Here is an 11,818-nt window from a genome sequence, read left to right as displayed (position 1 = left end):
GGTCTGAATTCCTTGTATGCACCAAGGTCACCTGTGTCGAAGCGAGTTACAATAAAGCCCGTTTGGGTGCATTGGAGTTCAAACAGGTAGCCTTGTCCATGTGGGGCTTTGCAATTCACTATTCATATATTGAACAAATGATCCATTGCTCCACCGCCACTTTTAATTTCTTAAAAGCCTTTCTTCTGGTTTGGAACAACATATTCCCTGAGCAGAACGTCCCATGGATGAAATAGCTGAACATTTAAAGCAGTGTCAGTATTTTGACCGGCACCTCGCTGCTTTCTGAAGCACATTCACCCGATGGAGAGGATTCATTTTCATTAGTCATCCCTCTTGTTACACAGCAGGCTCATCTTTGATCAAAGAATTAAGCACAAAGAGAGAAAGAGGAGTGAGATTGGAACAGCAGGCGCACTTGTGTGTTGTTTGGACAAGGAATATGGGTCAAGCTAGCGGAGCCCTGACACTTTACCGGCAGCGTCAACAAAATGCCCCTCTGGCTGCCAGGATAAATGAATCTATTCTTCAGCTTTTACATCTGGTGTTGTGCGTTTGTGTGTGTATGAATTTACCACACAAAGACATGATTCTGTTTGCATCTGCTCATCTTCAGCCTGACCACAAGAGATTTTAATCAGTCAGCTGCTCACCTGCACACATCCCCCTCCTTATTTTTTCCCCTTTTCCTCCTCTTTTCCTCTCTACCTCATTCACAGCTTTGATGTAGTTTATGGCCTTTCCATTCTATCTCTGACATTCATAAATGTCCTTTTCTCATAAAGGGCAATTGAAATACTCTCGCAAGATATCAAAAAACTCATGAGTAACATGACCTACATTGCTGTGGCACCCCATTCCGTGCCGCAAGACGAGATGAGCGCTTACCTGAAACTAGGGTTCAAAAATAAAAAGACATCCTGTTGAGCAGTATTATTCAGTAAAATTTGAAGACAAAGTGTTTTAGAACATTTTTTTTGTAACCTTCCATGTGAGAGGCAGCATTAATCAATTGATGAAAACCGTCTGCCAGGGCCAAGTGTTGCACACTCTGCAACATTTAGTCGTATGTTTTGTATGTGTGTGTGCATTAAAATATGTCAATAAATGGTGGGGTGGGGCTGTTGTTTCACACTTTTTGTGCACTGTATTTAACACTGTATTTATACAACACACAGATAACGTTTTTTAGTTTGACTTCTATCTGTCAGACATTTAAGTGCTTGGTCAGATCTAACATAAATGTGTATGTGTGACATGACCGTTTTTTGTACCAGGCTGTTTATTTCTGCTGTAAAGTTGAGCATTTAACATGGTGGTCTATGGGGATTGACTCACTTTTGGAGCATGCCCCAAGTGTCCATTTGATGAACTGCAGCTCTTGGCACTTCCGTGTTTCATTTTTTAGCACCGGAGGTTGCCGGTTAGACACAACATAAGTACTTGGTCATTGATAACTTTATGCAGGTCCAGTCACATTAGAGAGAAAGACATAGAGAATGCTGTATGCAATGTGGAAGAAGTCGCTGGTACTGACAAACCCACGGAGAATAATCCCCAAACTCTGTAGTGTTGTGTTGAGTCCTGGCCTGCAAACCCCACTCTCATCACCCTCATTCCCATCAGCAGCAGGCAGCTATTTTAAGCCAAAAAGCTCTGATAAACCCATTGTACACTATCTGCCCATCACTTGACAGCAGACAGACACAGTTAGTGACTATAGCTAGTGAACATAGTGGAGTATTTAGCAGATAAAGAGCCAGACATTTCCCTCAGCAGTGTGTTCAGATTAAAACTGAGCTAGAGGGAGAGTAAATATTGGACTGTACATTCGCTAGAAAACAAAAACATTGCTCAAAGTGAGTTGCTGTATTTAGATATTGGCTATCCTTACTAGTTAGGCTCCTTACGTTCTTGTTACTAACTTATTTGAAGAGTTTGATTGCAGAGATTGACAGGGTTGTATTTAGAATGTATATAGGCTAACTTATCAGAGTTAACATGCATCAGTTTTAGACAAATTTGTGCAGAGTTGTTCATGATACCAACCATTTGTGATAGCAGAACCAGCATGGCACGGGAGGGGTAGAGTGAGGGGAGATAATAGTTAATTGATCACGTATGGCGTTGTTCTCCAACAAAATCTAAAATGGGTTGCCAAATATACTTTGGCTGTTAATATAACTGGGCATATATACCTGTATCTGTATTCAGATAATTAATGTTATACAGAAAAATGTTGAAAAGAAAACAGTTGAAATCTTCTGGTAATGAATGGTTTGGTTAATACAAACTCTCTCTTAATATGCATTATTTTATGGCTTGTTTAATCCTCAGGTGAAAGTGCAGAGTCAGTCAGCATCATAACGGACCAACCCGTCAGCCCATCACTTATCACTCATATTTTCCATGTTGGCGTCCAGTGCGATTCTGATGCCTCCCTGTCAGTGATGTCAGTCTGAGAACAGCATGTGCACCCGCTAAGAAGGCTTTGACTATTCAGTTTGACATAAATGCCAGTGAGTCATCACCACCACTGCTTTGGCAGAGACACAGGGTATGGACGCTGGCCATCTGGGCCAAGGGAAGAGCCATGGACACACAGACTGCCTGCAGGGCGTGCAGTCATTTGGTGGCGGCATATAATGACGCTCACAACAATAGAGGCTGGGCTTGTTGAGAAGTTATAGTGCGCTTGTTGCTATGGCAAAGCTGAGTGTTTGTACCAAGCGTCAAGTCCAGAAATTGATAATTAATTGATGGATTGATTGATAATCGCTGTGTCATTACAAGAATATACTTTGTATCGTATTTGCTCATTGCATACCAGAAAATGAAGTTGCTGGATGGAGAAAAAGGGAATCATCCAATGTCTGACTTGGCTCTTGGTCAGATGTACTTGGCTCAGCCGTAATTTGAGGTAAAATGTAATGCTATAAAATAATGGCTAGTTTAGCATGCTGTTGTAGATGAATATGCTGAAGTGACATTAGCATGTTGCCATGCATATGTAAAATGCTTACATATAGGATGTTAGTCTATCTTGCTAATTTGTTTGTGTTGGAATGCTGATGTTAGCTTATTAGCATGCTATTTTAGCATTGCTTTCAAAGTACATCTAAGGCCGTTTGTGTTAAGGTGTGTTCAGACTAGGCGTGTCAGTTTCAGTTATTTTTGCTTTCGATAGCCGACACCCATTAACCGCTAACAAACAAACATTTTAATGTTTTGTGTTGTAAATGTTTTGCCTAATTTAGTTTTCTTCTGGCTTTGCTGAAGTTTATTGCCACATTTTGATCAGGTCACAGGTAACCACTTTTTATCAGCCGATATTCATTCTAAATAATGTAGTTTGAATGGTGGGTTTGATCGGTGGTCTCTATAAAGGCCGATCAGAAGAGCTGTCTCCTGTACTTACGCACCATTACTCTCCACATGTTCAAAAGTCTTGGACTTTTATCTGTCATCACTGACATTTGTAGATATGTGTGAATTAATGTCTTCCTTATGTCAACTAAACCAAACTTGGACCAAAAACTAAATGTGAATTGAAACATTGCTCATCACGTGTTGAAGGGTTTATTCGACGTTAGAGCCTTGATTTTCATTTAAGTGATTCATGGAGGTCTTTTGGTTGTTTTGCTAGCCCTTCACCACATGGAAGTGAGAGGTCGAGGGTGAACTAGAGAACAGCACTGCATGAACGGAGTTCAGTGCCGTCAGAAGGGTAGCTGCTCATCGTCCTGCAGACTGATAGGCTCCATCTGCTCATTACGCCGTCCAGCAGGCCATGGTGCAGAATTTCCAATGTGCAAGAAAATACAGTGTCTGAGTTGATTAAACAGCTGATCTCTGATGAATCTCCCACAGAAGGTCACACAGCCGTGAGTTCAGTACTTGCATCCTGATAGGAAGTGTGTCACACCAGCAATATATGCAGCGTTATGTCCTGAGTTGCTATTAATCACCGCTGGAGGTTCTCTATTGCTAGCCTGTTCCATGTTCAGTAGCACACTAACCTACTTATGTGGTCTACTGTTTGTGTCCTGACACAGAGGCAACAGAATGGGCCGATATATGAGAGCTTCATTATCGCAACCTTTTCCTCTGGTTTTCCTCTTTGACTCTGGGCCATTTCCATCCACCAGCTTGTGTAAGATAAAAGATGTGTGTGTGTGTGTGTGTGTGTGTGTGTGTGTGTGTGTGTGTGTGTGTGTGTGTGTGTGTGTGTGTGTGTGTGTGTGTGTGTGTGTGTGTGTGTGTGTGTGTGTGTGTGTGGATTATGTGTGCCAGACTGCGTAGGCATACTAGTAATAGCTCCATTATGAGCGAGAGAGTCACAGTATAATTTACAGCTTTACGATGAAACTCCAACCAACACACACGCACACACACACACACACACACACCTGTTTGCCATCTCTTCCTACAAACTGCCCTAAATGCCATCTTATGATCTTGCCAGAGGCAATCCGTGTGTCCTCAATAAGCATCAGATTTCAGAGATCACCAACCTGTACTACAAAATGGGGTCAACATTTAGGCTATGTCTAGTCAGGTAACCGGCATATTAAGCATTGAGAAGCGAAACTAACGTCATAGAGCGTCACTATGTGTCATTTCACAGTACACACACATGGGACTAACAACCACTCTCACTCTTTTAAAGGGAACTAACTGGATGTTCTACTGACCAATGGAGCATCTCATACACTTTAAGATATAGGTCATTTAAACCTTAATGTCCTGTTGCAGGTTATCTAGGTCATGTCTTTCAAGATTATTCAAGATCAAACAGGTTCTCTTAATTGCTGCTTTTAGTCCTCATAGTGTCTTATAATCAAATATATTGACTGAACAGGAGAGAAGATGTTTTGTTTGACTGCTATAATCTCAATTGATTATTTTGCTTCATCAATGTTTTCTGCTCAATTACTTCCTCTATGGCCTCAGGTTTTACTGACAGTACTTAACAGAGTTGAGCAAAGGTATAAGATAGTTATGAAAGCCAATCTGCACCGCCCAACCAATGTTATGCATTATAGTAGCACAACTGTCAGGACTCAGATAAGGACAGAGTGTGTATGTGTGTGTGTGCGTGTTTGTTTGAGAAAGAGTGAGAAAGTCACAGTCATCATAAAGGCAACAATGTGATAGGACAGGCTGAGAGTGTACTGTATTAACGTGAGCGCTACGGCCTCCAATTTATATTCCACTTCACCTAGCCCTTTTGCACTTTGGGCTAGTGAACCTATTGAACCTAAATGGCGGATGCACTTTGAGACGCCCACACAGACCTATCACTTTGCACAGGTTGTTGCGCTTGCCACATTCAAATAGGGCCCTAAATTAAATAAATCAAAGATACATAAATGTAGCACTTAAGGAGGAGGTTGAGATGGTGTCACATTCCAATGGCTATTGATTGGATGCTAATGCTATGCTACACCACTAAAAGATTGTCCAATTTAGCACCAAAAGCTGTATGACAAAGAGTATGTAAAAAGAAATATGAGATAACTTAATATGAGAAAATTAGGTTAGCATGATGCTACAGTAACACTCTGGACTGGACTTGGACTGACTGGAGAAGGCACAACAGCCTGTATCAGTGAGTGAATTATTAATTGAAGGGAACAAATTAACTGAAATGCTATTGTAATATGTGCTCATGATTTACCGATTCATGTGTCATGAAACAAGTTTGAATAGCTTGAGTTTAGACGAAAAGTGCATTTAGTGGAATAGCTACACTCACTACAAATGCTAAATGAAAAAACAATTTTTAAGGTCTGAAATAAAAAAAACAAGGAGAGTAAGGCTGACAGTGGCGGGCCGTCAGGGCCTGCAAAGCCTTCTCTGCTGGCCTAAACAGAATCACAAAGTTATAGCTATTTTATAATTTAATATTTTTTCTTAAATACATTTAATTTTTTCTTATATGTATTATAATTTATAAAAATATTTTTCCCATTATCTTATTTTCTCATTGCACAGCTACTGTGCTCCTCAGTTGCTCTGCTTCCAGTGCAGCTTGTTTTAAGTAGAGCTTTTATCCAATCAGATTTCACCTCTGTGTCTCTAGTAAGAAGAGAGGCCCAGGCCTGCAGACTCACCCAGTGAATCCATGTGCAGTTTAAATTGAATGGGGACGATATTGTTGATTCAACCAATCAGATCTTTAGTTTGGGATTCATGGCCGCACCAGAGCTGTGTGCAGGCCAAGTTACGTCAGCTCAGAGTCCAGATGCCTCTCTGCCAGCAAGGTGCAGAGTGTGCTGTGATTGGTCAGTGGGCGGGCACGTGACTATGAGCCCGCGAAACATGATTGCTATCAGAGCTTTGTAGCAGACAGAGTTCAAGTGGAAATATTTGATAGACATTTTACCTAGCTTTGTTTTTTTAATATGAAATGGCGGAAGGAGGAGAAACGGATTTAGTGGCGGAGTTACTGGGAACGCTTTTCTCAAGAAGGACATTTCTGAACAAACTGGACAGTAAGAAATGACCCCACAGCTAGCAGCCCTGACCAGCCAGGAAAAGGATTTGTATGCAGCATCAGAAGCGTTGCACATATTATGGCTGGGAATGTGTTTCATTTTAACTGAGCGTCGGTACTTTTGGAGAGACTCCAGTGGATCTACAACTCACAACCGCGGCCCGCCCTTCGCCGGTCCACGGCCGAAGACGACCACCGAACGCGGTCGAAGGCGACCACCAAACTGCGGCGGAAAACGGACCACTGACCGGCCGCGGAAGACGGACAAGCGACCGGCAGCGGAAGACAACCGAACGTCGGTCAAAAACGACGACCGAACAGCGGCGGACCACGGACAACCGACCGGCGGCGGATCCGGTTGGACTTCTTACTGGAACTGATGTACTGGGATTAAACTCTTTGTCAGCATAGACAGCATTTGGTAAGTGAACTTCGTTTGTTTACCTCTACTGTTCATTTGTCAATCGTGGCGTTTTTATGAATAGTATTTGAATGGCTCGTGCTCGTGTGGTGGAATGCGGTGGAATGCGTGGATCCGCTGCAGGTCTGCTGGATTGATTTGTTGGTTTGTTGTCATATGAATATATGCGACTGCTCTTGTGAGTTTGTCATTGTGTTACATTGATTTGGACTATATTGTCCGTTAATGACGCAGCGTATAATATGTGCTCGTATTCATGTATCTGCACATTTTATTTCATTTGTCAAATGTTGCAGTGTTATGTGAATATGCGGCTTTTACACGAAACAAATAATAACCCGTAGCTGTGACGTCATAATGAGGTTATTAGAAGTGGAGAGCAGCACTGAAGGCCCAGGTATAAAATCCACGGCCCGCCACTGAAGGCTGATAATATTAACTTACAACTAAATAATGTGATTAACTAATTTCTTGTTTCACTTATTTCAAGAAATTACTTACATAACAGGATTGAACCACCTCAGATTTTAAATCACATTCTGCAGCTGAATACAAGATTAGATGTTAACGTGGACATTTCTCCCTGTGGACTGTGAAGTAGGGCGACACAGAGACCTAATTTCGGCTAGATAGAGACATATATTATGTGGGTCAGTCTCCTGGACAGTTTTCACAGTTTGCATCCTCCTTGAAGGCATTGTGATTCCATATCTTGTGAATAAATGGCTGTAATATGTCTAGGCCTAGCTCTTGAGACTGTCTGTTCATATATCTCACTGTCTGCTCATTGTGTTCCCTGTGGTTCTTGACGCACCTCCCAAATCCATCTTCTGTACCCATAGTTAATCTGGTGTTTTTAACATGATTAACACCTGAACAAATGTACATGTTTCAAGGGTTGTTGTACTTACTGTTGTTGTACTTTAACTATACTGTATGTACATAATCCCTCTGAGGATGTTTGGTCAGTGGCTTTATTTCATAGTGTTCAATATTTGTAAACCTCATTTACACTTATAGCTACGGTCTGTGAAAGTCTCGTTACATAATGTACTTAAACTGACTCGACAGTACAGGTTGTTACCCTACGTGTATACACTGTATATTTGCACCCATTAAACCTATTTTATTTTGTTTTCATTAAGTTATCAGGTTTTTCTTATACATTTGTGTGTCTTGAAGGACATGTTGGGAAATGCGCTTATTTCCTTTTTTGCCAAGAGCTAGATGAGAAGATCGACACCACTTTCATATTTTTAATTTCAACGTAAGGCTTTAGCTAGCAGCCAGTTAGCTTAGCATGAAGAACAGAAACTGGGGGGAAATGGATACCTACGTCTCGCTAAGAATAGAATAATTCTAGCATCAATAGGATCAATACAAAAAAAGGGATCAACTTCTCTCTTCTACACCGATTAGTATTTCAGGGGGTGGTGAAGTGGGCAAGTGCAAATTGGCCCCAACACTTCATGCCCCTGGATGCTGGTCTCTAGTAGTAGTAGTTGTTGGTAATATTGTTCATCCACAGACTTCAGATTATTCTGTTATTGATGTCAGTGTATATAAACTTGCATAAAAGCATAAAATCAGTGTTTAAGATATGTTTTAAAATCCCACACATGATTCAGACCTGCAGTTTACTGAAACTAATGAGCAGCAGAAACGATGTTGACCCTCAGTAGGCCAATTTCGAGCCATTTCATTTTGGCTGATAGGACCCTCTGATGACATCATAATCTTCCCTCTTGTTTATAAGTTACAGTTGTTTTGACACTGAGAAGGGGAAAACAGAGCAATCCCTGAGGAACACAGATGGTGGTGGTGTGTGTGAGTGCATGTTAATTTGTGTCTTGTTATGCATAATATGCATAATATGCATATGCACACCCAAACTGGTACATATTATGTACCAGTTTGGGTGTGCAATTATGAGCATCATGAACACGAAAGAGACCGAAGAAGATCTCCTTTATGCACATCTACATAAAGTAAATTGTCCTTTATCTGTACTGTTCTCTCAAGAATGTGTTACTGTGTTTAAAGGTGCTAAATTAAAACATTCTGAACATTATTATAGCAGCAAACAACTGTGTGCTTTGTGAAGATATCGTGGAGTAATGGTGTCCTGAGCATAGAATGAAGTCACACTCCCTCTTCTGCGTGTTGTAATCTGAGCTTCTCTGTACCTTGTTATCGTAGCTGGACTGACTGTAAGAGTGGCGGGCCACCAGCGTCTAGATAATTAATGGGAAACACTGTTTTCACCGTGTCAAGGTGAGTCAGAGGCATTAGAAAAAGACAAGTTGTAAGAACTGGCACACAGCACCAGGGAATCAGACCACGGCTTAATACAGCAAGAAGGCCGCTCATTGTTCAGCCTTGTATTGAACAGACTGCCCAGAGGGAGTAAGTGGTGGTGAGAGACAGGCAGAGTGCAGAGACAGATTGCTCAGAAGATACTGGCCTACATTTTGTCCAGTGGAGTACTGTGTCAGCAGCACACACACATACAGGCACAAATTAATTTGTAGACCACAGGCACGTATGTATACTGTCAAAATCAATTTACTTACACATTGTCACACAGATCATGTCATGTAAATGCATTTCAAAACATCACATGCACTCACATGCACTAAAATGCACACGCGGATGGACCAGCTACATAAACAGAGCAAGGAGAAGCTCGGACACACAGAAGGAATGTGACTTCACTCTCTGCTCAGGACGCTCTTATTCCACCATATCTTTATAGCAAATAGTTGTTTGCTGCTATATTAGTATTCTGATGTTCAAACTTCAAAGCTATTTCAGTGGTGCCATTCTATATCTATTTTCTTTTGTTTTGGTAATGTCAGCATTACTAATGCAACATGGCTATAGGTCAAGCTCAGAAGTGTCAACTTGTCAGAAAGAACAGTCACAGCCAACAGGAAAGGGATCATTTAAGGCAAATATTTTGCTATTACAAGATGAAACAAGTTGAGGAAAGCTAATGTGTCCATGCTGTCTGCCTGGAGTAAAGTAAAGAGTTCCAGTATGTTAAAAGCAACACTGTCAGAAACAAATGGAAGTGGTTCACAGACAAAAACCAGGTCAGTGGATCACCTGTTTAAAAGATTTTGACTTCTTGCCATATGCACAAGCGTGGGCTCCTACACTTGTTCATATGCTGTTCTCTTTGTGTGCATGTCAGTAGGAGTATCATCATGTGATGTTTCTGTTGGCTTTGAATGCGTCCCTGACTTAGTGAGTCATCTATGATTAGCTGTTATAGCAGCTATAGATTCTGCAGAGCATTTGTCTTCCTCGGTAGGAGTCTCACTAAGCTCTACATTGAGCGGTTTGTGTTTCTTGGATAAGACATGCTGCTGCTGTGTCAAATCTATAGCAGCCTGCTGTCTCTGCTGCTCGCATGAAGGTACATCTCAAAATGTTTGGCGATGGATCCAGGCATAGGGATTTTTTAGAAATCAGAGCACATTGAAAGGCTACTTAGCCCACGATTATTATGCACAGCCCTACTAATATAACTTAGCTGGTATATAGGGCTAGACACTGGAACTTCAAAGTGTAAAACACCATGTTGTTAATGGTGCAGTATTTTTGCAATATGGGATGAACAGCTGAAACTTTGTTGCTTGTTTACCTACTGCTAAAACATTAAAATATCCATTTAAACATGGACAAGTATGGGCATTTAAGCTATGCATATGCATTATTTCACGATGACTCGTGAAATTCCCGAGGCACAATATCTGCTGTCAGATTACAAAAAGCTAGACATGCCTGAATCTGCCTTCTCCTCACCAACTGTCTTCATTATTGTACCTGTTGTATGTTGAATGAGAACCAACAGGACATTTTTCAATTAGAGCATATATTGATGCATTTTAGCTTCAGGTGTAAATTGGGTTATTTTAATGTCAGCACATTCAGGGTCAAAGCTGATTGAGATTGTTTTTTCTGTCTAGGGAGCGTTTGCTACCTGCGTCTGCAAATTTGAGTGACAGAAATGGGTCATGTCTACCGCAGAGCAGACAAAGAAGAACACAGTACTCAAATGTGTATAATGAGAAATGCGAGGGCTCCCCATTAACATGCATTGTCTTTTTTACCACCTCATTATAACCCTTAAGTGACTAAAAGCTTCCCCTTTTTCAGCTCTGCCTCATAACACATCAAACTAAAGGTCCTCTTTCATGTGAGCTGTTCAATAACTGAACCAGGAACAGAGAATAACTAATGTCTGCAATATTACTGTACATAAAACAATAACACATTTACAAAAAAAGAGTGACATCATATAATTTATTTAGGAATGCTGATCACACAAAAGAAACAAAATGTCAACGTTGTGAAATAATGTAGAGACGAAAACAGAAGTTTACTGTATTTGTGTCACAGAAAGGGTGTGTATGAAAGTCATTGAGTCTAACATTCATTAAAAAAAAATGTTTGGCTGCTTTCACAAACCTGATCATTCTCACTGCAATCTCCAGTTATTTTCAACTTCCCAAGTTATACACAGTTGTGTTGGTGGGTAAAAGTAACACAAAAACATGGGTAACACTTTGTTTTTTTCTTCCCATAATTTCCTATTAATTTCAAAGGAAAGAACTACAGATATGTAATTTGATACTTATTATAAAGGGAATAGAGAAAGTGTTTGATTCCAATTAATACTATCTATTCATTGCTGGGTTAGGGTTATTGGCCTAAGACAGAAGGAAGTGGAGGTACTTTGTTGCTGCCCTATGTGGCAGCCGGCGCAATGGAGACGAGTGAGTGAGTAAGTGATTCATTGCTGGCATAACCCAGAGGGTCTTTTAGTCAGATCACGGGAGATCAAAGTTATCTACAGGTAAGAGTAATATATATGTTTCAAAGGATAAGCA

This window comes from Pholis gunnellus, assembly GCF_910591455.1.
Source record: "Pholis gunnellus genome assembly, chromosome: 4".
Classification (NCBI taxonomy): Eukaryota; Metazoa; Chordata; class Actinopteri; order Perciformes; family Pholidae; genus Pholis; species Pholis gunnellus.
The sequence above is the reverse complement of the archived record's forward strand: the minus strand, read 5'-3'. Positions refer to the sequence as shown.